The sequence below is a fragment of the Schistocerca nitens genome, chromosome 3, assembly GCF_023898315.1.
Source record: "Schistocerca nitens isolate TAMUIC-IGC-003100 chromosome 3, iqSchNite1.1, whole genome shotgun sequence".
NCBI lineage: Eukaryota > Metazoa > Arthropoda > Insecta > Orthoptera > Acrididae > Schistocerca > Schistocerca nitens.
In genome coordinates, this window is record NC_064616.1 from 505,886,416 (window position 1) to 505,914,083 (window position 27,668).

The 27,668-nt window shown below is 39.3% G+C and overlaps 1 protein-coding gene across 3 annotated transcripts in view; it reads right to left on the bottom strand.

The window, feature by feature from the left end:
- Window positions 1–27,668, bottom strand: part of LOC126248430 (uncharacterized) — a 195,638-nt gene that overhangs the window by 126,081 nt on the left and 41,889 nt on the right. For all 3 annotated transcript variants that reach the window (XM_049949397.1, XM_049949396.1, XM_049949399.1), the window contains exon 2: window positions 16,938–17,063. The gene's annotated coding sequence lies outside the window, so the exon portion shown is untranslated. The remainder of the gene's footprint in view (window positions 1–16,937; window positions 17,064–27,668) is intronic.

Genomic DNA, 27,668 nt, shown 5'->3' on the forward strand with positions numbered 1-27,668 from the left:
TGTTTGGGACTGGATGAAGCGTCGTCTCACGCGGTCTGCACGTCCAGCACGAACGCTGGTCCAACTGAGGCGCCAGGTGGAAATGGCATGGCAAGCCGTTCCACAGGACTACATCCAGCATCTCTACGATTGTCTCCATGGGAGAATAGCAGCCTGCATTGCTGCGAAAGGTGGATATACACTGTACTAGTGCCGACATTGTGCACGCTCTGTTGCCTGTGTCTATGTGCCTGTGGTTCTGTCAGTGTGATCATGTGATGTATCTGACCCCAGGAATGTGTCAATAAAGTTTCCCCTTCCTGGGACAATGAATTCATGGTGTTCTTATTTCAATTTCCAGGAGTGTATTTGCAGCCACTGCTGGAAGAGGGGTCCAAATTGTAGTGCGTAACATGGAGGTGTGTAATCTAACAATGTCGGTGCATGAGAAACAGTGTGCTGTAATCAAGTTTCAAATACACAGAGTTCATCCACACATGCAACAGCCTCTCCTTCAGCATGCCAGCACCAGACCACACACAAACACTGCAACATCTGCAAAAATCCGACACCTTTGGTTCACCATCATCGATCATCCTCCATACAGTCCTGACTTAACCCCATCTGATATTCATATGTTTCCAAAACTTAAAGGACACCTTTGAGGACTTCACTTTGATAGAGATGAAATAGTACAAGCAGAAGTGAGGTTGTGGCTCTGTCAAAAAAGTCAAACATTCTACAGTGACAGTATCCACAAACTGGTCTCTCATTGGGACAAATGTGTTTGTCGCCATGTGTTTGTCGCCAGGGTGACAATATTGACAAATAAAATATAGCATGAAGAATAAAGATGTAGAATGTGAATAATGTGCCTTATTCTGCGGTGATTACACTGTCAATTTGGTCAAATCATATTTTATGGGTTAGCCACTGAAGCAGATTATTTCTGGCAATTTAAAAAGTTTTAGGAGTTTTTACATAATAAGCTCTGAGGCACTGCTTTTCAGCACACCCTCATATTACCTTAGGTGAAAGAGAGAGCTCACATAATATTAGTTTTAAGTTCCAATTTTTGTTATTTGTCGCCATAGGTAAGATCTTTTCAAAGATGCCTTGACTCCGTCTGCTCATCCCTTCTGCAATTACTGATAATATTTGATGAAAGTCTCCAGGAAACAAACAGTTCAACAGTCATTTTATGGGACATTGAAACAATAAATGTGCACTCCTGCACCAATTTACCAGTATTACTTTGCTTAGAAACATTATAGATTCTGTACATGTAACCACCATGAAATTTCATGAATGTGGAATTAGCAGGTCGCCTGCCTTCTAAAAGTGTGGCAGCAATGCCATACAATGCCACAGTGGGAATAATTTTTCCACCAGATCTGCCTTTTACAAGTATTAGATTAATTAGAAATGTCTTTCCAGTGCCTTGAATGGTCTGTGGAAGCTGGGAATGACCACAGTTTATTTCAAATAAATATTTCATATTGATTGATTTACTTATATTTGAATTTTTGGTAAAGGAAGTCCAAAATGTTTTACAAATTTTACCAAAAGAGATTCAACCTCTTTATTCAGTTCAACTAAAGCTTCATCAAACACATTTTGATTGTAATCTGTATCACTTGATCACAGTTCTTGTCATTTATAGTGTAGTATGTCTGCTGCCATTACTTTTCAGTGATTTTGCCAAAGAAGCATCGGGATACTGTGATAACAGATAAATGTGAATGATTTTGCTGTACTGCATATCACAGCTTTGGATAGCTTATTTTGTTAGTGAGAATCATCATCTAGTAGAGCCATGGCTTTGTACATTTCTTGGAAGCATCGTAAGTCACACAGTGCACAGCGTGTAGACATGCAAATGAAGTAGGACCTTTAACAATGTTGAGTAACACTATTGAGTGAAAGCTTTCACTGTTGTTGAGGTTAAGAATGTACTCTTGTGAACAGCATACGTTTTTCTAATGTTCATGTGACCATCAACCAATGTTATCCATTTCCGTCGATGGAATTTTTAGTAACTTGATTCCATGTGTGATAACCTGGGAGTTGATCAGAGGTCAGAGTTTTTGCAAAGTCATCATCTATGTACAATTTGAAAAATGCACTTAACATAGTGTGACGGGGATAATTCACATCGTTCAGATTGTTTTCTGTGAAGTACACTCTCGGGCATTTTCAAATGAACAGCAAGGCAGGTAATAGATGGCAACTGTTAATGTACATTGAAATATAAAACCCTCTTTAACTACAAATGTAGCAGCCTGACTGGAATTGCTCCACTTTAGTGGATGACTGGACGATAAGTATAGCTCCATCATTGACTTTATTAATATATTTGTGACATATTTTACCAATTTCACAGAATGATAAAGTTCCACATTTATGTGCGTGGCAAATGTTTTGAGTAACAGTTCACTGTAGAGTATTGCCCATCTATGGTACTATCCTTCTACTGTCTATCTCATAGTTCTGGACAGTAGCTACTATTCCAACTTCCTTGGGAGTTAACCATCTGTATTTTGGGTATCCGTTATCACCAGTTTATTTACGATTATTAAAGACTTTTTGAAATTCTTTTTAGCGGTTTCCTTCATTCATGCATGGTGAGTTTGGATATGAAGCCCTACATGGACCATGAACCATGTGTGTTATCAGAGTCATTAAGTACTGAGTATTCATCTTTATTTGGTATCTCTGTTGTGATTACACGGTCAATTAGATCTGATCCGATTTTATTGGTCTGCCATGGAAGCAGATTATGCACAGCAATCGACATTTTTGCCATTCAATGACGTACATATGACATCGTGGAGGACCAAATATATGCGATTTATTTATGGGAAACAGAGAGTTTTGCTATTTTAAACAAAATATTAGATTAACAAAGTCATGCATATGTTGGGGTGTTGCATTAGGATGGGTGTTATCTTTAATCTCTGGTCAGTTCGAATTACACGTCATCCTGATGGAAAGGGCTGATTTTCCACAATTTTTTATGTATGTATGTTATCATGCATGCCTTGTGTATTTTCGTGCAGATGCATCGCCCCTCCAGTAAAAGTTGATGACAGTATTACCAACTGTGCAATATTATTGTTATATTTATTTGAGTGCAAAGCATACTGCAAGTCAACATAATTTTTAGCGTGCAACTGCATTTGACTGAATCGAATAAACGACAAACAGTTCAATACGGTTTTAGCACATTTGTCAACTATATATTAAGTAACATGTCATATCTAAGCACAACATTAAAGTTTTCTGCTGCTCTATTATACTATAGCAATAATACTTCGTGCAGGAAAGTTTTTTCTGTGGTGAAGTACTACTAACACATCCAACTTGAGCAAGATCAATTAAATATCCATCCTCACCTCAACATGACATCAAGAAATATTGGAGGCTGCCTTAGGATACATTTAACTCTGAAATTTCTTTATTCTCACTGCAACTTCACAGCACGATATCCCTTTTGTTCAACTGTTTCCCAACCATCACAACTGCTACCTCATTCACAGATTGAGCATTATAACAACCACAGTGTTCACCAGCAGGCACCCTGTTGGTGTGAATGACTACAATGTAGTCTGGGACATTAGGACGACCACTTTCCATGGCAGTCTTGAAAGACTGTATGTATATATTGTGTGACTGCAAAATGTCTTCTAGTGATCTCACTAGCGTGCTGCCAAGCAGTTCTCTTCAAATTTTATTACTTCTTGTAGCTACCTGTGTCTCAGGATTGGCAATGAGGTAGATACAAATTACAGTCATCAGCATGATATGAAAGAAGGCTGCCTGCCAGGTGGTAAACCTAACCCCACACTTTGAATGTGGATTCAGACCTACATTTAATCAGTTGCTAACTTTTGAGTGAGGTCATTTGAAACGCATTATTGAAACGATTAATATTCTATTTGAAATCTCTATATTTTGAGTGACTTGTAGTAAGAAGGTTCTGGTGGTGCGATAATTTCATCTGGTATAACTTTACCACTGGAACAGCACATGCCTTTGCTCCCATCTTTCTATCTCAAAGCAGGACAGTACTGACAAACATGAGGCTGATTACTTATAGAAACAGCTGGATTGTTTTTATAACCCAATGTTGAATAGAAATTCACTGTAAAATATTCTTTATTCAACCATGTATTAACGTTTTATATTCTACCCTTAGTTTGTCAAATGTTTCTGTGGCAGATACAAACTTTAACAGCCTTTGTCTTTCTATCTGAGCATTATCTGTATCATAGTATAAAGGTAAATGAACACTACATTCCATCTACAACCCTTGTTATCTCTGGCTACTATGGCTGTCAGAAAGCCACCCATTTTGCTCATCAGAGGTTTCACTTCTCCTCTGAGAAAAGTTACACCCTGTGACATTTGATTAATACATTTCTCTTCATTCACCACTTTCATTACTGTATGTTAACCACATTCTTTTAGCATTAAACATATTGAGTCCTATATCTGGAATTGTCAAAGCACGATTTAAAAAAGTAAACAAATAAAAATAAAAATGTTCAAAACTGAGATGCACCTGAGCAAAACTTTAAATATAAGTACATACTATGTTGACAACATGCTCAAAACCCCACTTGTTACTGTCACATGTCAGCACTATGTGGGCTCCAACCACATTGTGGTAGCAATGTGGGAAACGAGTCTGCCCAACAGCAGCACCACACTGGTGCAAGCTACAGCATACAGCAGATTTTGTAAATAACCTGCAATGTCTGGTGTGCTTGTTGAGTGGCCTTACAACTATCAGCGTTATGTGGTAACAGTATTGTTTTCACACCACTGGGGACTTAATCACTGTTCAGTCAATTTGCACAAAAGATTTATAAATTGTATACACAAACCTTCCTTGATAATCAATCTATTAATAAAACTGTATCAAAATCCCTACAGTAGTTCCTGAGATTAGCCAAAACAGACAGACAGAAATGAGCAGAGGATTTCAATTTATATATGTTAAGATGCAATACACAGACATAAAATAATTGCTACAGTAATGTTTCTTCCAGAATGTGTAATAAATGGAAAATCAAAACACATTTTCATTTGCAAATTAATACATAACTTTTCACAAACATGCAAGTTTAAAAATAGTTGCAAAAGAACACTTTGTACAACTATCATGTGAAAAATGAAAAATCCAAATTTGAAAACCACATGGCTATTCAAATAAGATTTGTACCACTGTCAATGTGGCAGTGGTACAATTGTTGTTAAACAGAGGTGTTGGTAAATATTTAATTACTGTGCATGCAGGCAATTACATTGTTTTCATTCTGCATTCATTACTGAGGAATAATCCAAAAAGCAAAACAAAAGGATATTTATTCACATATCAAGAGCAGAAACTTAAAAAAAACTTCTCATAACTGGCTATCCCTTTTTCTACCAAGAATTTAACTTGGCAGTACACACAACATTACAACATGTACATGTCGAATTACAGACAGGCACAATGAAAAGACACTTACACATTAGCTTTTGGCCAAAGCCCTTGTCAGAAAAGGAAGTGCACACACACATTCATTCACACAAGCAAGCACACCTCAGGAACACAAGGGCGCCACCTCAGCAGCTGGGATCGAAATTCTGCTGCAGACGATGGTCATGTGTGCATGAGGTGTGCTTGCTTGTGTTTCCACTGACCTCTGTATCAAATCAAACACTGATGTGACACACCACCATCCCACTCCTATGTTTTGAAAAATTTCTCAAAGCTGAGACATTTTGTCAGCTTGCTTATGCAGTAAAAACTTGTAGTCTTCAGAACATTGGTTGTGTTAAGAGGCCTACACTGATTTCAAAATTCTTGTTAGTCCTAGAGTTGTTTTGCAATGGGCAAGAAGACACTTTCTTAACTGATTCCTCACGAAATTTCCTTTGCAAGGAGCTATTATGAAATGTAATACTTTTCCATTTCTCATGAATGCTTTGTTCAGTGGTCTAGCCTTACCTGCTCTCTTGCTATTGGTGCTTGTTCATAACAATTATGCCAGAAACTGACACTCTTGAATAAGCCTAATACAACTGATGTAGTGTGTGCACCTACAGTTCCCCAATAGCATGTTTTTTTTTTTCAACTAGTATGCCACTCATAACCCAGTTGAATTTTTTTTCTAATATATGTTTGTAACACCTTTGTAATCTACTCAGTTAATCCACAATCACCACTCTATGAAACGTAAATTCAACAGCACAAGAAATGGCCAGAGCTGAAATATGAACAACTTGCCTTGTTACACAAGAGCCAATCATATTAGAGTGTGTAGAATAGAGCGCATAAAAGTAGGGAAACATTTAATAAATAGTATAATTTTCACCTTCTTGACATTCACCACAAGGGAAGACCCTCTAAAACACACAACAAAACTGCCCTGCAACATCCACATGATTACAGACCTAGAAAATGTAGCTGATGTTACGACACAGAGTCAACGGTGAAACAGCAGCAGTCTTGGTTTGTCATAACTCAGTCAGTAAGATGCCAACACTACAGTTCTTGAAGCATGGTGCTACATAGAAGTACAGAGTTGTCTGCACACTAAACAATATGAAAAAACTAGCCTTTTCTAAGGTTTTCAAATTATGATACTGTTTGACTTGCCCTTACAGAATAACCACACACATGAAGAAAATAAAAATAGAGTATTTTGTATCTGCACAGGCATGACAATGCTGCTAGTCTACACTATCAGCATGCGTACTTCACGGGCTGACAGTGGCTCAATGACGACCAGGCAACAGAACCCGGTAGCTGTGAAAGTCAGTCTACAGAGAGCAGAATGTCCAAACCGATGTGAAGATACGCATGGCAATCATGTTAGCATACAACTGGTGTGGGTGTATAATGACTAAGCACATGACAACAGCACTCAGTACAAAGTGCAAGGCGTAGTCGGCATTGTTTGAGCTCAGCATCAGCATAGTCTGCTCTACTTACCGCTGCCCAGAAGTAAACACTTCCATCAGCAACTCTGTCCATACTACGCAACACGCCCTCCATGGCAGGTTCCCAAACAAATCCGCTGCTCTACCCATGCCACCTCATCTGCCTCCATCACAATATCCACTGGAATACAATGTCTGCCCCCTGAAAAGGCCATGTATATGGCCAAAAAAGGCCATAACCTCTGGTGCAGAAGCAGGAAGAGCACTGGAGAACTTGGCAGCTGACTGACCACCAAAGGAGGCAACGTCAACACCTCTGGTTACCTTGGAGATATTTAAGGACATGGAGACTGTGGCAAAGGCATATCCCCTGGCAACAGTGGGGACGAGGTCACCTCCATCGATGATGGGGGCAGAAGAATGACAGGAGGGGGGGAGGAGAGGGAGGAGGAGGAGGAGGAGGAGATGGGTCGAAATCCATGGTCTTCACCTCGGCAGGCAGGAACCCAAGCCTTACTGGGGCCCAAGGCTGCAAGCAACAGGCAGGTGTGTATTGGGTGGCAACAGGAGGCATGTCATTGCAAATGGGAGCCCACCCCTGGAACAATGACACGACAACCCTACTGCTCAGCTGAGTGGAAGGCCTCAGCGGTGATTCCCTAGCAGGACATATGCACAACTGACTTGCATGATGATTCAGCTGCTCCCCATCAACAACCACCACAAAAAACTGCTACATTTGTGGCCCGCCACGACATCCCTGCCCCTAGCTGAAGAACTCGAACAAACAGCAGCCCCAGTAAGAAAACATGGCAGGCTACAGTCATCCATTGAATGCCACTCAGGGCGCAACAAATTCAGCAGACCCCATGACTGGTGCCCCTGCAGACGTTCCAGTGGACTGTACCCACTGACTGACATAAGCCGGTATGTAGCCAAAACACTCAACAACGTATCATCACGGGAAGAGGAAGATGAGGACTTCCCTATTTGGGTCTTCAATGTGTGCACGAGGTGTTCCATCTCAGGGTTAGAAGCTGGCTGAAATGGAGCAGTAATCAGATGCTGGATATCATTACAGACAGAAAAGTCTTCAAACTCCTGTGACACAGACTGCCTCCCATTATCGGACACAAGGATCCTAGGGTATCTCTCAATAACTGACAATGCACTAACAGTGGCAGTTGATGATGTGGATATACAGGAAATTTGACAATGCACTGACGACCAACAACCACTTGCTACCCAAAAATGGACCAGCAAAATCGACTTGCACCCCCAAGGACCCACCGGGACTGGTCAAGTAGAGAACAGGCACTGCGGTGCAGCCTGGTTCTGTGCATAGGCCATGCAAGCGCACACCAGATGTTCAATGACACAATCAACTGTCAGCCAGTAGACGTGAAATCACACAAACACCTTCATACAAGTCATACCCCAATGTGACGCTTGCAGCAACTGCAGTGTGCAATGACACAATGCCGGAGGGATGACTAACTCAACAACATTGCTCCTCTGTGGCAAGCATGTGGCCTCCTGGACAATGTTGAGCCAAGCACATAGAACGAAAAATGTATGCTATGCTTGATCCACACCTGAAGAGGCGTGCTCCAGTCACCCAACTAGTCAGCCTAAATGATTTCTAGAAACGTGGGTCAGCAGCCACGGTGGTAGTGACTTAGCATGCCATCAATGGAAATTCCAACAGGATTTGCTACGAGGAATCATCAAACACAAACAGGAGAAGCTCTTGCCAATCTAACACCAAATTTGGCCCCAGAATTAGTGGATCAGTATAGGCGTGGTGACTAATGGAGTGGTAATTAATATCATAATAAAATTTACATAGAAAGATGGCCAACCACTGCAATTTGTTGGCAGTCTTATATAGCGCATTGGAATGAGGATCAAATAAGGAAATCAACAGCTCATGGTCAGTGATGATGAGGAACAACATCCCACACAGGAAGGCGTGAAACTTTTGAACTGTGAAAATAATAGCTAGTGCCTCCTTTTCCACCTGTGAATAATTATGCTGCACAGCATAAAGCGTCTTTGATGTGTAGGCAATGGGCCGTTCGGTGCGGTCCAGGTTATGTTGGGACAGGATGGCACCAATGTCATACTGGAATGTGTCACAGGCCAGGGTTAAAGGTTTACCTGGTGTGAAGGAAGCCAGACAGGGAGCCAACCACAAACACTGTTTGAGAGACTGAAATGCCCACTGACAATTTGCAGACCAGACAAACTTAAAGGCCTTCTGGCAAAGCTGGTGAAGAGACTGATAGATGCATTTGGTCCAGGGAATGAACTGAGCATAGTATGAAATCTTACCCACAAAAGGCTGAAGCTCCTTTAGGTTCTTGGATGGTGGCAGCAGGTTAACAACGGCTTTGATGTGCTCACCGGTAAGGATGAGACCATCCTTACTAAGCTCACATCCCGAAAAATACAACTTTGGCGAGAAAAACAACACTTTTTCAGCTAGCAACAAAGGCCATTCTATAGGAGGCAGTGGAAAATTAACTGTAGGTTTCGTAAATGCTCCTCCAAAGTAGGGCCCATGACCCAGATGTCATCAAGGTAATTGACACAACAGAGTATGTCCTGAATTAACTGCTCAAAATACTGTTGGTAATTTCCTAGTGCAACGAAGGTTCCAAAAGGCAAGCAACTGAACCAGTAAAGCACAAAGGGAGTGTTGAGGATCAGGAACTTTAGAGAAACTGCATCCAGCAGCAACTGTAGGTAAGCATCATGCAAGTCAATGTGTGAAAAATACTGGCCCTCAATGACTTCACCAAGAACTCTGCTTGCCACAGAATGGGATATGAATCCGCAACACACAGCACAATGACTGCCAGTTTAGAATCACCACAGAGGTGCACGGCACCGATGGGCTTCTGAGTTGCCCGCAAAGGGCTCGCCCCCTGTTTCGACAAAATAGGAGAAACGATGCCTCGATCCTGCCAATGCTGCAACTCCACCTTTACTGACATGGTGAAGGGAATGGGGTGGGGCAACAAAATTTAGGTACAGCTGACAGCCTAACAGAAACAGGCACCTCAAAATTTTCTGCCCAGACCACGGTATTCTCAAACAGCGAGTAGGCCATACAACCGCAGCAAGGAGTCCAAATTATGAAAGGAACAGGCTGAGACACTAAATGTAATTCCATGAATGACCTGGAAGCCAAAAACTGAAAAAAATATTAAGCCCAAAGATATACTGACCACTAATAATGTAAGTTGCTGTTCCACATTCTTGTAATGTGTGAAGGCGGAGAACTGTCCCTGCAAGGGAATCCACAGTTTACTATGAACTGTCAGCAAAATATGCTAGGATGACACATGCAGGATGGTGGAGATAGCCACAGAGTCCAGGGAAAACACTGGAGTGTGCGAGGACTGATTCACAGACCACCGAGTGTCACAAATAGTTGCCAAATGTCCTATCAAATGGCATACCCCACAAGTGGCCTACATGTGCAGGCAGTCTCAGTGAACATTCAACAACTGACAATCGGTACAGCACCACTGGCTCATTCAAGTCAACAACGCCAAGGACCTGGGAATCGCTGTCAGTGAAGATGGGGAGTGCCGCGATGCGACTGCACTGGCATTGTCAATGACAGTAACACACAATGACTTGATGTGAGGTAAAGCCACCAGGAGTATCCCACAGAGCAGTGGAATCTGTTTACCATGCTCACATAATTGAGCCACATGCCAATTATCAAAAAGAACACCCTTTGCCACCACCATAAACTCATACGATGCTGCAGTTTGGCCAATGTCAACTAAAGAACGGACAATCAAGATCAATGTCCTAGTCTGAACCACGGGATAAGGCGCTAACCAAACACAAACACATCCCGAATTAGACAGTCTACATAAAAGGTAGCACATTTGTGACACTTGAAATGACATTTGCACGAGATGCTCTGCATATTGGTGATCCAGGCTGGATACTGCTACTTTGGGCACTTGTGGCATTGGTTAAAATGCAATCATGTTGCCACCACATGGGTTTCATGACAGAAATACTGTGTAAGCAGTTGACAAAGCTCGTCAAAGTGAGTTTCTTAGACACAGTAGAGGGCTTCATATTTTGGACGACATCATCATATAAACCCACACTGCTGGACAACAATAAAAAAGCAGCCTTATCAACTACATCAACGATAGGTCTCACCTGGCAGTGCAGCAAGAACCAGTGCAGGTTCCCACCTTTCTGTAGGCTCAATGAAACTGGCAAATAGTGGAGAAGAAAACTGTGCAGTGGGTGCCTGGCTACCTGCCGATGACTGCATCTTATCCTGTAGCTGCTACTGCTGCTCTTTCTGTAGGTGCAACTGTTCCTACCATCACGGTGGCTCATTAATAACCAGGAAACAGAATCCCATGAGAGGAAATGAACTCACCACACACGTCCATCTATGGGAAGCAGAGCATTTGAACCCACAGAGACCCATGCACAGGAACAAACTCCGCACGTGGCTGGTGCAGGGGGCCAACGACTAATCACACAACAATACTCAGCACAAAGTGCAAGACGAGGTCCGTAGCAGTTGAGCTCAGTGTGAGCGTGGGTCCACCTGTTTACTGCTGCCTGCAAGTAAACAGATCCACCAGTGGATCTTCCCATACTATGTGATGCATAAGCCCTCCACGGCAGGGTTCCTAACCACTTCGCTGCTCTACTTACGCCAGCTCATCTGCTTTCATCGTGATATCTGCTGACAGGGACACTAAAGACAAGAAGGGGAAAGCAAGGTACTTGTAAATAATAGTAATGGAGGCAAAAAGTATCAAAACTGAGGTAAGGAAGAGACGTTAAAGTTTAATACCCTGCCAATGAGAGATCACTATACGAGGACGACTACACATAAAAAAGGTATTTTTTTTTTTTAAGAAACCATCCCAGCATTCACATTACATTATAGCCATAAAGCACAACTTCAAATAAATCCAACATCCTGAGAATGACTGATTGGCCATTAAAATCATAAACACCCGCTAAGGTTTCCTGAATCATATTTTCACTCTGCAGTGGAGTGTGTGCTGATATAAAACTTCCTGGCAGATTAAAACTGTGTGCAGGGCTGAGATTCGAACTCGGGACCTCTGCCTTTTGTGGGCGAGTAGAGCACTTCTCCGCAAAAGGCAAAGGTCCCAAATTCAAGTCTCAGTCCGGCACACAGTTTTAATCTGCCAGGAAGTTTCGCCCACTAAGGTGCTTTACTACATTATGTCCTTTCCTACATTAGATTTTGTTGGGCGGGGGGGATTTTAAAAATGAAGATTACTGGGTAAAATTTATAACTTGCACCACTAACACTGCTAGTCTTTAACTAACAACAACACACTCATGAATGAGCTACACTTATAACTGTGGAGAACTAAATATTCAACGAAGTTATGGCAGTTTTCTCAAAATGTAAAATAAACTGTTAGAAATTATTCAATCATTTCTGATACTATAAACATATCAATATATTGTTTGCGTATCCTCAATCATTCTTTTAAGGTACTAGACAAATGGCTTTTCATACTATGCTACACAGAAATCAAACAAAAGTAGAATAAATGGCACTTTATCAAAACCACGATGTCAGCTATTAGCCTAAGTCCACAAGCCACCCGTTAAAAGCAGCAATGCAACCGTCTATAAGATGCTAAGAATTTTACAAGACACGAGGTGGAGGCCAACCGGCCCAGAAGAATATCCCACTTCCAACACATTCCCTCGCTAACATTAAGTTATGTAATTTCTGCGAGATGCTCAGTCTCTGCTGTACTCAGCTTGTCACAGTTTACAGTAAAGAAACACATAAATCCCTCAATACTTGTGCCTTTGTGAGGACACGAAAAAAGTTCTCGACCTAGAAGTGAAAGTTTGTGTTTTAGGTGAAAAATTCAATTATTTTTCAACACATTTTGACCAATATTTTGTCAGTGAGTGAATTCCATTCCCACATGTGTATTCTGAAAGGTCTACAAAATACTGATGTATGACTGCCACATCCTCTCCATTGGATTCAAAATGGTTTCCAACACATTTCTTTCCAGGTGGAAACCAGCAGAAGTCAATGGGGGCTTCAACTACTGAACAGTGAGGATGTTCCAATGATACACAATTCAAATTCCTCAGTTTTGTCAAAGCTCATTTGTGAGCAAGTGCACTGTTCTCATGACCAATGGGCAATTTCCTTTTGCTGTGACAAATATTAACCGTGGCCCACAATATCGCACATCACGCCTCAATTGATGTTCCAATATGTCAAAAGGTTTTAGATTAAAACATTTGCTGATGTAAGTGATCCAGCAGCTGACAAGAGAGATACCAAGAAAAACTTGTGATGGTTAAATGAAATTACAGTGTGTTTAAAATTAGTTGCTACTTTTGACATTTGGCTCACTGAAGGTGACATGACGCTGTTGCTAAGTTAACACCAATGGCGAGGCAGCATTCCCTACCACACCGCCAGCAGTTCGATTGGTAAAGCGCCCCTGTTGCCAAACCACAAATAAACAGTACCACGTGGTGTCACTCATTAAAGGCGTCTACATTCATTAGCTCACATTGTGAAGTGATATTTTCTGGCATTGAAGTGTTCTACAGTCGTCAGGTATTCGTTTTGGCACTGCATTAATAATAACAGTGCATCATGTCTGAACACGAGACTCACAATATAAGTGGGCATCCAAGAATACGTTCACTGGCTGTGAAGATAATGTCCCATTGCAAAATATTCCTCTGAATTCAACTATGGCAATGGGCAATGTGCAATATCACTCGGTTGTGATGGACAAAGGTCCAGCAATGCAGCGGAGGAAAGCAGTTATTTTTCTCAGGGTACAAGAAATGTTCGGTTGGATAAAGCTTCACCTAGCTTGTGTAAGGCGAATTTAATGGAACTTTTATTACTGTACAAACTAAAAACTCCACACTATCAAGTCATCAAAATGGCTATTGCTAAAGAGTGTAGTTTAAACAGGCTTCCTCCGCAACACGCTCATTTAAATCAGACAACTTTTTTTTTTTTTTTTTTTTTTTTTGCCTAAACACACCAGAGTTTACAGGTTACAGCTCATTAACATTCTAATGCAGTTGAAATTGTTACAGAATCCTAAAACAGTGTATTATTAAACTAGTAACTGAGGCCAAGACTTGCCAACAGTTATGAGAAAACCCATTCTCAGTATAAAGATAAATGTGCAGGTTCTTCACTTATACTGTTGCAAAACCCACAGCAATTCTCGTTTCACAGTCTACTGATGTTCCTTAAAAATTACATTATGTCATTTTAAAAATATGTAGTTGACTGAATATTTCAGTAGGTATAGAAGTTTCACATATTAATCATATGGCAAAATACCCTTCTCTTTGTGTACTACCATTTGCCTAAATCTTGTTTCGATATCTCAGACCGTTTATAAGATACGAGTGATTCATGAATATTTCATCCTGGCTTTTTCACTGGTGAGTGCGTTCATGACAGAGCCCTTTACATACATTCCATTTCTCGACACTGATGATAGATAGCAATATCCTTCGAGGTTTAAAGAACAATCTAAATTTCATATGCAGCAACGTATGGCCTAACACACACAAAATGCAATTCCATAGCGACCCTTATTTTTCACTGCAAACTTTAAGAATTTCTTGCAGTGGTTTAGCTAATACCGAAATATTATAACAACTATGACCATTAAAGAAATGATAGGTAATTCATGATGAAACTGATGAATGAAGCAATAAGATGTGTGAGACTCAGTTTATTACAGTATAGCTCCTTTAAAATTGTTAGAGAAAGACTGCAATCAGCCAGCTTGTGCAGCTGACAGATTACGCGCTGAGCAGACCTGGCATTATCGGGCGCCTGCTGAAGCGTTCAGCACATGCTGGCAACTATGCTTCCCTTCACTCACTCCATACTGAACTGTCAAAAGTCGCAACTACTTTTAAATGCACTATAAGTCACTGACAGTACTCAATATCTCCCCCCCCCTCCCCCCCAATAAAAATAAATAAATAAATAAATAAATATCTCAAGGCACTGAGATTCATTACTGTATCTGAGCATATGTACTTTCATATTTTGCTGGACAATTTATTTTCAACAAGTGTTAAGACCAGTAGCATTCTTGTTGAAAAGTTTTACCATGTGCAACTACACTGCAGGGAATAAGGAAAAAATGTAAAATATATTTTTTGATGTGAATGGGAACAAACAAACAAAAAAATTTGCTGGGAAACTTGCCTATCTAATATTTTTAAAAATTGATATTCACCACAATCTTGCCAGTAGTTTCATTTTCAACCATTCTTCTCAATGTAAACTATAATTTTATCTTGAAACTGGTGACATTATTGTGACCATTTTGATGACGTGAGAATTTAAGTACAAATCTTGTATACTTAATATAATTTATGCTAGTTTTATGCAGACACTGTGCACTACAGTACTATGGGATTTTGCTGTATGCACATTATTATTGAAACTCAAATTATGCGATAGGCCTTCTGAAGAAGGGCACTAAGTGCCCAAAACTGGTAAAGAACTTTTTATGTAACTGGTTACTTATTATTTCATAATAGATGACTACAGTTGCTGAAGATAGATAAAATACTAATCTTGTATATTTGTTTACTACATGTACTTTTGTATATGCACACACAATACAAAAAAAAAGCAATATCAACAGTTAAGACACACGCATCAAGCAAACATACACAGATCAGTGTGTGCTTGTTAATCATACACTGAAGCGCCAAAGAAACTGGTATAGGAATGCGTATTCAAATACAGAGATATGTAAATAAACAGAATACAGCACTGCGGTCAGCAATGCCTACATATGACAACAAGGGACTGGCACAGTTGTTAGATCGGCTACTGCTGCTACAATGGTAGATTATCAAATTTAAGTGAGTTTGAACATGGTGTTATAGCTGGCGCACAAGTGATGAGACACATCGTCTCCGAGGTAGCTATGAGGAGGGGATTTTCCCATACGACTATTTCACGAGTGTACCGCAAACATCAGGAGTCAGGTAAAACATCAAATCTCTGACATCGCTGCGGCCGGAAAAAGATCCTGCAACAAAGGGACCAATGACGATTGAAGAGAATCATTTAACGTGACAGAAGTGCAACCCTTCCGCAAAGTGGTGCAGATTTTAATGCTAGGCCATCAACAAGTGTCAGTATGTGAACCATTCAACGAAACATTTGGAGCTGAAGGTCTACTCGTGTACCTTTGATGACTGCATGACACAAAGCATTACGCCTCACCTGGGCCTGTCAACACTGACATTCGACTGTTGATGATTGGAACATCTTGCCTGGTCACAGGAGTCTCGTTTCAAATTGTATGGAGCAGATGGACGTGCACAGGTATGGAGACAACCTCATGAATCCATGGACCCTGCATGTCAGCAGGGGACTGTTCAAACTGGTGGAGGCTCTGTAATGATGTGCAGCATGTGCAGTTGGAGTGATATGGGGCCCCCCGATACATCTGGATACGCCTCTGACAGGTGACACATACGTAAGCATCCTGTCGATCACCTGCATCCATACACGTCCATTGTGCATTCAGATGGACTTGAGCAATTCCAGCAGGACAATATAACACCCCACATGTCCAGGATTGCTACAGAGTTTATACACTACTGCCGGCCACCAAATTCCCTAGACATGAACATTATTGAGCATATCTGGGATGCCTTGCAATGTGCTGTTCAGAAGAGATCTCCACCCTCTTGTACTCTTATGGATTTGTGGACAGCCCTGCAGGATTCATGGTGACGGTTCCCTCCAGCACTACTTCAGACATTAGTCGATCCATGTCATGTTGTGTTGCGGCACTTCTGTGTGCTCGCGGGAGCACTACACGATATTAGGCAGGTGTACCAGTTTCTTTGGCTCTTCAGTGTAATAAAGGCTTTTGTGGTATATCTACTGGAGTCATGTTATCTGGAATGAATGTTAACGTGACTAAAAGTTGAGCACTTACCTGGCACTCCTGGAATATCCCTCTGCTGTTGAAACATCAGCATGCAATTAGTGGTTCTGAAGAATGTGCCAGTCATCACAATGCTTTGAAAGAGTTGCATCTTTGAAGGTGATTTCCAAGGCAGTCCTTAAAAAAATTAAATCAAGATTGTGTCAAAAATTTAACTTGACGGTTACAAAGCAAGAAAAATCTAAGAATCTAAGTAGTATAACTGTACAGTACCATAAGTAGTATGCAGGCCTATATGCACCCTGATCATCTTAATTATTAAGCCTTACAATTCATGAAAAAGTTGAAACAGTAACAACTTTAATCAAAAAATGAGGAACGGTAATCTTCTAAGCATTTCATATTTCATTTTCAAATTGAGTTCCATGCTCTTCTCCTAACCATCTATACCACCTCTAATGTCCCACTGAAATCAAAGTTATTAAACACTGCTCCGCCTTTCCTTTCCCAACTCAACTATAGTAGGAACGAAATTCCTATACATGCCAAGAAATTATCAATGAAACACAAAAGAATACAACTGAACCTTTGGGGAGCTCTATATACCAGGTGCGATCAAAAAGTAAAGGGAATTTTTGTAGTTCTTGAAGACACTTTATGTATTCAACAACTTCAACTGAGTCCTCTTCAAAGTAATCCCCCCTCAGATATAATACACTTATGCCAACACTTTTTCCAATCTTGAAAGCACTTCTGCAGCTCTTTTTATTGTGGTGTTCAGCTCCTTCAGCAATTCTGTTTTTATCTCATCAATGGTGGCAAAACGGTGTCCTTCCATGGTTCTCTTCAGCCTCGGGAATAGAAAGAAGTCACAGGGGGCCATGTCTGGCTAATATGGTGGCTGAAGCAACATAAGTTTTTTTTTAGTTTTTTTTTTGCCACAAAAAATCACTAACAAGCATTGAGGTGTGACTGCAGCATATCATTATGCTATTTCCACAAGTGGTTTTGCCACAATTCTGGTCATTTTCTTTGGATTTCTTCATACAAATGGTGCGTAACTTTTGGGTAGTATTCCTTATTGACTGTACAACCATATGGCTGGAACTCATGATGCACTATCCAATTGTAGAGTAGAACCTTCACATGTGATCGATCTTGTCGAATTTTTTTTTTTTGGTCTTGGCTTTTCAGGCAGTTTCCACTGGGCCGACTTGGCCCTTGTTGCGACATCATACCCGTATTCCCACATTTCATCACCTATTCTAACCTCCTTTAGAAGTTCTAGATCATTGTCGACTTCACTCAGCAATTCCTGAGTGATGTCTATGCAACAACCTTTTTCGACAAAAATTCAACAGTTTCAGAACAAACTTTGCTGCCGAATGTTTCATTCCCAAAAATCCAAAAAAATTGCTTGGCATAAGATAAAGGATATGTCAACATCAACAGCAACCTCTCTCGTGGTGGTTAGGCAAATTTTCAGAACAATTATCTTTACATCTTCCACACTGTTGTCACTAATAGATGTGCTTGGGTGTCCCAGGTGGTCATTGTATTCAATGTCTTCTCGACCCTCTTTGAAATATTTATATTACTCATAAACTCCTTTCTTACTGAATAATAGATTCACCAAAGGCCACAGTCAACTTTTCAAATGTGGTGCTGCACTTTATTCCATTATTCTATTATTTTTTGAAAGTAAAAATTTGTCAAGTACTCAAAAAATGTATAATCTTTGCAAGTGTCAACAATAAACCAATTATTCGAAACAGCTGAAAATGCAAACATAAATCAGGAACATGTGTACCAACAAGATAAAAAAACTTTTGAAAATCAAATGTGTAAAAAGCCCTCAAAGTTAAAAAATTCCTGTTACTTTTTAATCATGCCTGGTGTTCATGGTTACCAATATGACATTCTACAAAGAGGGACACGGTGACAAATACTTGTGTATGTATCTGTAATCATACTGGAAACATAGCAGTAATTACTTCACATTGGACACAACCTTTTCGATTCCAAGCAGAAAGCTAATAAAAAGATACCTCAATGAACATATGCTTTCATTGACTCCTTCAAAGACCTCTAGCTTGAGTACTTTCTACAGTACTGAAACTAGGTTCATGTTAGGACAGAAGGAAAGGCCAATGCAGTGATAATAGACTTGAGTTGTACTATATTTTCAAGTACATCAATGTCCTCTGTTAAGGATACAGGGTACTTTTCAGGCTCAATATTATGTAAAAATCAACACCTATTTCTTTCAGGCAACATTTATAATGTATGTGTTTCACAGATTATTTGTTGATATCAGGTAATGCAGCACACTTTCTAAACAAATTACAAGTATTTTGAATATTTTAGAAACTGCTTAGGGTTATTAAGTAAATTACAAAGAAATTGATGCATTTTTTTTTTTTTCCAAAGTGCTTCCTTAAATGGCGGTACCATTTAATCCAATATTATACATTTGAAGGAGACCAAATTTTTACCAGATATGCGTGACATGATGGCTGAGGTACTAGACCACCTATTATGTATATTACAAGGATAAAAGAATATCACATCTTACATTTTAATTTTTATAAAATTAGTAAAAATGTTATTTTTTCTACAATTTAGTTGATTCTGCAATAAAGTTTAGGTCTACTACATAAGTAAGGACTATTGCAAGTTAAGAAAAAAAATTAGATCAATGCTTTATAAACTTTGGGAAATATTTGTACCTGAATTCTGAAAAATACAACTAGAGGGAAATTGTGAATGAACATATGAGTCCAATTAAACTGTGCCTCAGAACATTTCTGAAGCATAGTCTTCATCCTGCAGCATTTCTTCATTTTCAAGCTTCCTCTTGGCATTCCTTTTAGCACTTCTTGCTTTTTTGGTAACTTGACAAGCGAATCTTTCAGCTTCATGGACCCGTTGTCTGTCACACACAAGCAATTGATCTTCCGTATTAGAGCCACATTTTATGTCTAAATTTCTCAGGACTTCCAAACTTTCCTATCACTCCATCATTGAAACATATCACTGCATCTAGCACACCAACTTTTAATGTATTTAGTCCTACAAAAACATCCTTGGGTAGTCTTTCCCATATGGAATGGTTGAAACTCTCATTTGTATTCTGAGTGCCCCCATGAAGACATTTACTAAGCAAAACAGGGTTACTCAGGTCTCTAAAAATTGGTTTTATTTCATTCATGACAGGTGCAGGAAGAGAATGCTTATGATGGTATATTTGACCACTTTCTTTTGCTTTTTGGTAACCACACCAAATATCTGCTCCTTTAGGGCAAAGTCTGTGAACAGGGTGGTCATCTGTGGCCCATAAAGCTTTTCTCATTGCTGTAATTCCATTCAGAGATGCAGTTCATCTAATGGCTAGTCCATAATAACTCTGGTCTATTTCAGTTTCTGTCAATCTGCCTTGGCCAGACATAGATTTTCCATCAGATAGCAACTTTCCTTTCATTTCTCTTCATAGCTTCCTCTATCTAGCTCCCATCCTCTTTTGCACATGTCCACAACACTCCAGTTTTGTTACCAAGGTATCACCATAAACATTGAACTCATTAATTTTATTGAAAGCTTTAGCGTCCCCATCGCCTAGGTACTTCGTATATCTAACGTTATAAACGGGCACTGACCTCTGAACTATTTGCAGAGCTCTATCACACTCCATACCTCCACTGTAACCATCATAATTCTTAGAACACTGATTTTCAATATGTCCTTCAGTGTTACCATGGCAGGTGTGGCAGTCCTTAAATAAGCACTCAACATCAACAACTTTTCATCCTCCAGAGAAGTAGCACTTACAATACCATTCAAAGAACAATATTCTCGAAGTTGCCATAGCCCATCAAGTGCAACAGCAATCTTCCTGGTTCCACTAATATTTACAGTTTCTTCTACTGCACATTTCATAAATGCTTTAGACAAAACTGTCAAGGCACCTAAAAGTATTTTTATGAACTTGCTGTACCTACTGGGAGGAGGAGGAAGGTCCATTAAACCACAAAACATTTAAGCAGCCTTTTTTTTCTTTTCCTACTGCACGCATTGAATACACTAACTTCAAATTCACATCATATGAATAATGCACAACGTTCAAAGTCATTTATTGCAAGATCTACACAGAACAACTAATTTTGATGCTAAATCCTTCCTGCTACTTTGTTGTTCAGTTATTTCCAGACAGCCTGCACAATCACACTGTTTACATTTCGCCACTTCCTTTATCAAAGAAGATAAGATGCCCGCATCAACAACAACAAATCCACTACAAACAGCGTCACTGTTAACACAAAAATTTTGAATCACCAGGAAGCGTGCCATGGCGGAGTTTCTTCCCTGAAGAACTGATACATTGGTTACTTTCAACAGTGTGGCTTGCTTAGTTTGTGAACTGGTTAACACGGAATTCCCTTTAATTGAATTTCTTGATGCGTGGTATAGTTTGTATTTATTGCACACTAAAGGATATGTACTTCCACAAATATATGTAGCACTTGGGCAACAAACATTCAGTAACACATGAACAAACTGCTTCAGCGAAACAAAAGTAAATAAGCAAAGATAATGATTTACAGACATTAGAAACATGCACTGTTACCAACATATACAATGTATCATACGAATAATCACTGGAAACAGAAAGTTCACAGTTCTTTTCAAAATAATACTATGTTTCTTCTTCTTCTTCTTCTTCTTCTTCTTCCGATTGTGCCTTTTCCCGCAGCTACACAGGGTGGCATGGTTAATCGGATTTGCCAATTTTAGTTGAAGGGGTGGCCGGATGCCCTTCCTGCCACCACCCCGTACCCCCCGGGACAGAATTAGTGTACCCCAAGTGTTTGTGACTAGTGTAATCCATGGAATAGTGCGAAAGTGTTCAGATGTCCGCAAGCCGTGTAACTGATGCGGAACATGGGGTTCAGGCCAGTATTCATGTAGGGGGATGTGGAAAACCGCCTAAAAACCACATCCAGTCTGGCCAGCACATCAGCCGTCGTCGTTAATACGACGGGTGGATTCGATCTGGGGCTGGTGCGCCTACCCGATTCCAGGAAGCAGTGCATAAGTGCTCTCAGCTAACCTGGCAGGTCAAAATAATACTGGTTTCTGTAACAGAAATAAAGCAGGTGTGGCGGCATACATGACTGTAACTATAAATTTTGGTAGATATAGGTCATTTTTTATTTGAAACCCTATAATGTATATATCAATGTAATCAGGAAAGACTATAGAATTTAATAAATTCATTTAAAAAATTTGATTTTTCCACCATTTATAAGTCCCCGGCGTCCTTTAAATGGTTTGGTTTCCTCTGGTGAATGAACACAAATATGATAAAATGTTATCTGCACACAGAATGAGAAAAAGGTGCAGGGGGCCCTACATACAAGCCATATTATTCTAACCATTAATGGAACCACACAGCACCAAATACAGAGATCGTGGAGATATTAAATTATGTATAATCAAAAACAGGGAGTCTTTGCAGCCAAGTCAAGGGGTGACTGAAATGGAACAGACATAGCATATGTCATCACAGGTTGTAATCACTCCATTCCATCAAATCACATTTCTATGATTTCTGTAGACCTGCATACAAGTGTGCCAATTTATTGTCTAAATTTGATGAATGTTTGCAAGGGGTCTGCTTCTTTATTATCAACAATAAAATCTGCATTAGTCTGGTGGGGTGTCATACACGCCTTGAAATATATTAAGTTGTACAGGGCAGCTATTTGGTGTCATTTCATTTTTTCCTTGTGTGTATGTTTTCATTTTGCAACCTAAATTACAACAATGGACCACCAGTGAGGCTGGATGGTTAACCATGGAGAACCTGAAGTTCTTCTACTGCCCCACACACCATGAGGCCAGTAAAGTAATTCTTCAGGGTAAGACAAGCTTGTGTATTTAGTTGTAAATTTGTGTCTCCTACCAATGTGTTGAGCCATGTGAGACTTATGGAATGTGAGGACAAATAGGATGCCAATGTTGGTGGGAATGAAAATGATTTGTTGTCAAACATCAGAGTGATAACAAGCACAATGACATGGAATATGAAGGTGGTACTGAAGGTGAAATGAGTATTCAGTGAAATGAGTACAAACTCTGCAGAAGAAAATGAAATTTCAGACTGTTTGACAAAAAAACGTGACAGTACTAAATGGAGTACAGAAGTACCACCTAGAAATAAAAGAACAGTCGCCTATAATACTATAAGAATACAACTGTCTTAACAGAAATGAGTCAAGAAAACACAAAATACTTTAAAAAGCATTATTTGTGTGTGTTTTGTACCGATGATATATTGGGGATTGTGGTCACAAACACTAACAAATACAGTGACACAGTATCCCCAGTGAGCATGATAAATATTAATCAAAAAGGAAAAGTCTGGCTGAAATAAAAGCTTGTAGCAGATTGATATAATTGGCTAGTACAAATAAATCAAATGCACTAAAGCAAGATTATTTACTGGCTAATGGACTGTAATGGATATGTTTACATGTATGATGACATTACACTGCTTCAGATTTCTCCTTCAGTATCTTCAGTTCAATGATGAACAGAACAGAACATAAAGATCTAAAATTCATAAATTGGCACCAATCTGACATCTTTTTGATCATAATGTTACCAAATACAATCCTCATTATTCAGCTGGAGAAATGGCAAATATTGTTGGAAACCTTGAAAAATTTAGAGAATATTGTGCCTTTTGATAGTATATAGAAAGCAGACTAGGACGTACAATCCCGCCTCTGACCATCCTGATTTAGGTTTTCCGTGATTTCCCTAAATCGCTCCAGGCAAATGCTGGGATGGTTCCTTTCAAAGGGCATGGCCGACTTCCTTCCCCATCCTTCCCTAACCCAATGAGACTGATGACCTCGCTGTCTGGTCTCCTTCCCCAAACAACCAAACCCAACCCAGGACGCACAGGATTAAAATTTTTGATCTTTGAGATTTCAAAATTTTCTACACACAAAATGTGAAAATATAAGCTGAGAAGTAACCAGAGTGGCTGAACCAACTCAGTAATGCCGCCACTGCTATACTGGAGAGAGGACAATATCACCCATGTGTGGTTCAAAGAACCATAATCTAACATTCCTAGGAACAATAGTGAAGTACAAAAGCATCCTAATTCATATCAAGAATGGACCTATACCAGTATGTTCCTGCTTTTAAAAATTAATAATCAAATGAGGAATGGTTACATAGCTCATTTTGGCAATGGATAATGATGATAAAATTCATAAACATCAGGACAGCCAAGAAGACCAGAAATGATGACCACACTTGACACAAGATAGTGCAGATACAGCAGAGCAATTGTGTTCTACCTACTATGTTGCGTATTCTATGCTCTTCTAAATATTGCTGGAATTAACACCCTGATAAGATCTGCAAGCATTACAGGAACTAATATTTCAACATTCTTGCAACTAATCTCATGAAAGAACATCACCAGGAACACGCCGACATGAGCTACCATCTTCCCAGAAAACTTAAGTCAGTAAATGCTCCAGTATGAAAACTAGAAGACAAACATTGAAAACATCAAGGTGGTTGCATCATTTGCCCTCGTTCAGAAGAAAGAAAATCTTGTGCTTAGGACAAGTTGATCCCAAGTGTTAAGCATGTCCTTCTGAAACGTGAGTTAGTGAGTAACCATTGAACTAAGTTGTGCAATTTCAATTTTTCGCATGTATTTAGTCCTAAATCACAGTACTGTTACTTCTATATTTTTTTAAAATTATTCAAGCACAAAAATTACAGTAAAGTACACTTTAAACTATGTACTTATTTTTTAGCGCAAAAATGACAGAAATGTTGATTTCAAACTCGTATTTTTATTACAGCCAAGACTTAAAAATAAATAGTTTCAGGGTACTTCAATAAAATTATATGGTACATATATTCATGTTATCCACCTCTATATTTGAGGTCATTAACACATGCTTATGCTTTTGGAGAGGGGGGGGGGGGGCAACAAATCTTTCTATGTAAGAGAGAGGTTCTCACAGAATATCATACACTATGAGAGTAGGCACACAATGAATAGGAAGATATCTTATTGCCATAATTACAAACCAATATTTGTTTTACATTATCAACAGATCATAACATTCCCATCCCCTTTACTTTCGGTCATTCTGTTGCATCCAATCAGTAATTAGATATAGTAAACAACAAGAGCCACCAGTGTATTATTTTAAGTGTGTGTTATATGCTACATAGTGGCATTTATGGTATTTTTGTTTGTATGTTTCAGCTGTAATGTCGTGTGTGTTCAATAATATGCTGTTTCATTTAAATACTGAAAATTGCAACAATATTGTTATTGTTAGTGAAGAGCAGTACATTAATAAAACATTGCAGCTCTTTTCGGAAAACGATATTACAGAAATCAGCATGGATTTAACAAAAAAGGTACAAGCTGAGTTAAAAAAGCTATTGAAGAGGACTTTCTTCCTCTTCACAGAAAAAGAAAAAATATGCTGCTCCGTCATGAATCCGAAAGCTCCACGACTTAGATCCCAGTTTAAGGTACATAAGGAAAATTGTCCTGCTAGAGTAATTGTGAATTCTAGAAACAGTCCTTTATGCAAAATTACTAAAATGCTCGATAAAATTTTAAAAGAATCTTTCGTGTTTGAGGATAGGTTTTCAATCACTAATAATTCAGCTCTCATAAATGAAATTAAGGATAAGCCTATCGCTGACACGGCCCGCCTAGTATCTCTAAACATTAAAAACCTTTATGCAAATGTGCCAGTAAATGAGGCCATTAAGGTCATCAAAGAAAATTTGCTTAAGTACAAAACACTGTCTCAGCAAGAAATAGTCGAATTCATCGAACTGTTAGAATTCGTTCTGAAATATAATTATTTTTCTTTTAACAATAAATTTTATATGCAAAAAGATGGACTGGCTATGGGTTCCAGTATATCTGGAACCATAGCAGACATCTTTATAAATCATTTGGAAAAAAGACTCCTCGTTAACCCGCAACATCCCGTGGATAAAGTTGTATATTACAAACGCTATGTAGATAATATGCTGCTTCTTACTGGTGGACAAGAAAAAGAAGTTGCAGAAATAGTAAATAAATTTAACGAGTTACACGGTACAATTGAATTCACTGTGAAAGAAGAGAAAAATGGTGAACTGCAATTTCTCGACCTAAGTATTAGGAAACAAAATACAGGAATGTTTTTAAAATATTTAGGAAACCAACCACAACTGACGTGTTGATACAAAATAATTCCTGCCATCCTAATAGCAAGAAACTCTCTGCTTTTAGATCTTTGATAGACAGAGCCTTTAGAGTCCCTATGAATGAAGAAGACAGAATGACTGAGCTGAACATCGTGAAACAACTAGCCAGAGCTAACAGATATCACCAAAATGTTGTCAATAAATTAATACGACAGAAACAGCACGCGAATGCAAGGAAGAATACTGCAAATAATATTACGAGAGTCACAATACCATACTTTGGTGATATTTCGCAAAAAGTGGCTAACATTTTCAAACCTTTTAAAGTTGATACCACTTTTCAGACCAATAATATGCTGCGGTTTAAACTAAGAAATAATTTACAGCAGGAAAGCGATAAATATGAGAAGGCTGGAGTCTATAAAATTCAGTGCAACACGTGCAAGACAAGCTATGTAGGCCAAACTGGTAGGTCCTTTAAAGTACGTTACAAAGAACATAGCAATGCTTTTCGGCTTAATAATTTCGAAAAGTCAGCTGTAGCCATGCATATTAGGGAAAAGGGACACTCCATGTTGGGAATAGATCAGGATCTCGTTATTTTACATAGACAGGACAAAGGCAAAAAGCTGGATCTACTAGAACAGCTGGAAATTATGATACATAGCGTGGATAATCAGAACACGCTGAATGAACAGCTAACTGGTGATACAAATAACTTTTTCAAACATTTCACTGGTTTCTTTTAGTAACTACATTTTTAGCAATTGGCAGGATACCATCATTTCATGAGGTCCTTGGAACATGTATACGTTATCTGTTTGTATAGACACCTCTGTGACTTCCTTGTTTACTTGCGCCCGAGCTCACTCGCATTTCAATGTCGTGTTTGGCTACGTGGTGTGTGGTATCAACGAAGACGCATGGGCGGTTTACGGCGATAGAGGAGAGAGCCACGTGGTTAGACGTTGAACACCATAGGCGACAACACTTTAGAGTTTTTATATTTTGATGACTATGTGGAGATGCACCTTGGAAGACACGGCTGCAACAAGGGAAGTAGCCATGATGTTTTAATTTTATTATTAATTTTATTGTGCCTGGTGCGTGTTCCATTTTAGCGAGTTTTAACAGGTTCTTTTACTTTTTATTATTCTGATGATGGAAGCTTGACTTCCGAAACGCGTTAATTTTAGTGTTTTACACTATAAACAAGTGGTTGAGCCGATATATTTTTTAACATTGACATTCACAACCACGACCTCTCATCCAGTATGGATAAAATCAAAGTACTTTCCTGAAATTTTTCACTGCACTTTGCCTGGCCACAAGTGGATGTTTGCAGTAAGTGTGAGGAGCTAGAAGTTGAAATAAAAAGTTCAGATTTACACAAATCTGCCAAGGGAGCAGCTGTTGGTGAACTTACACATCTCAGTAAGAAATTTTATTCTAAAATGAAAGAAATGCAGGAAAAATGTAAAGAACAAGATGCTTTACTTGCAGTATGGTTCAATTTTATGCAGAAAATTT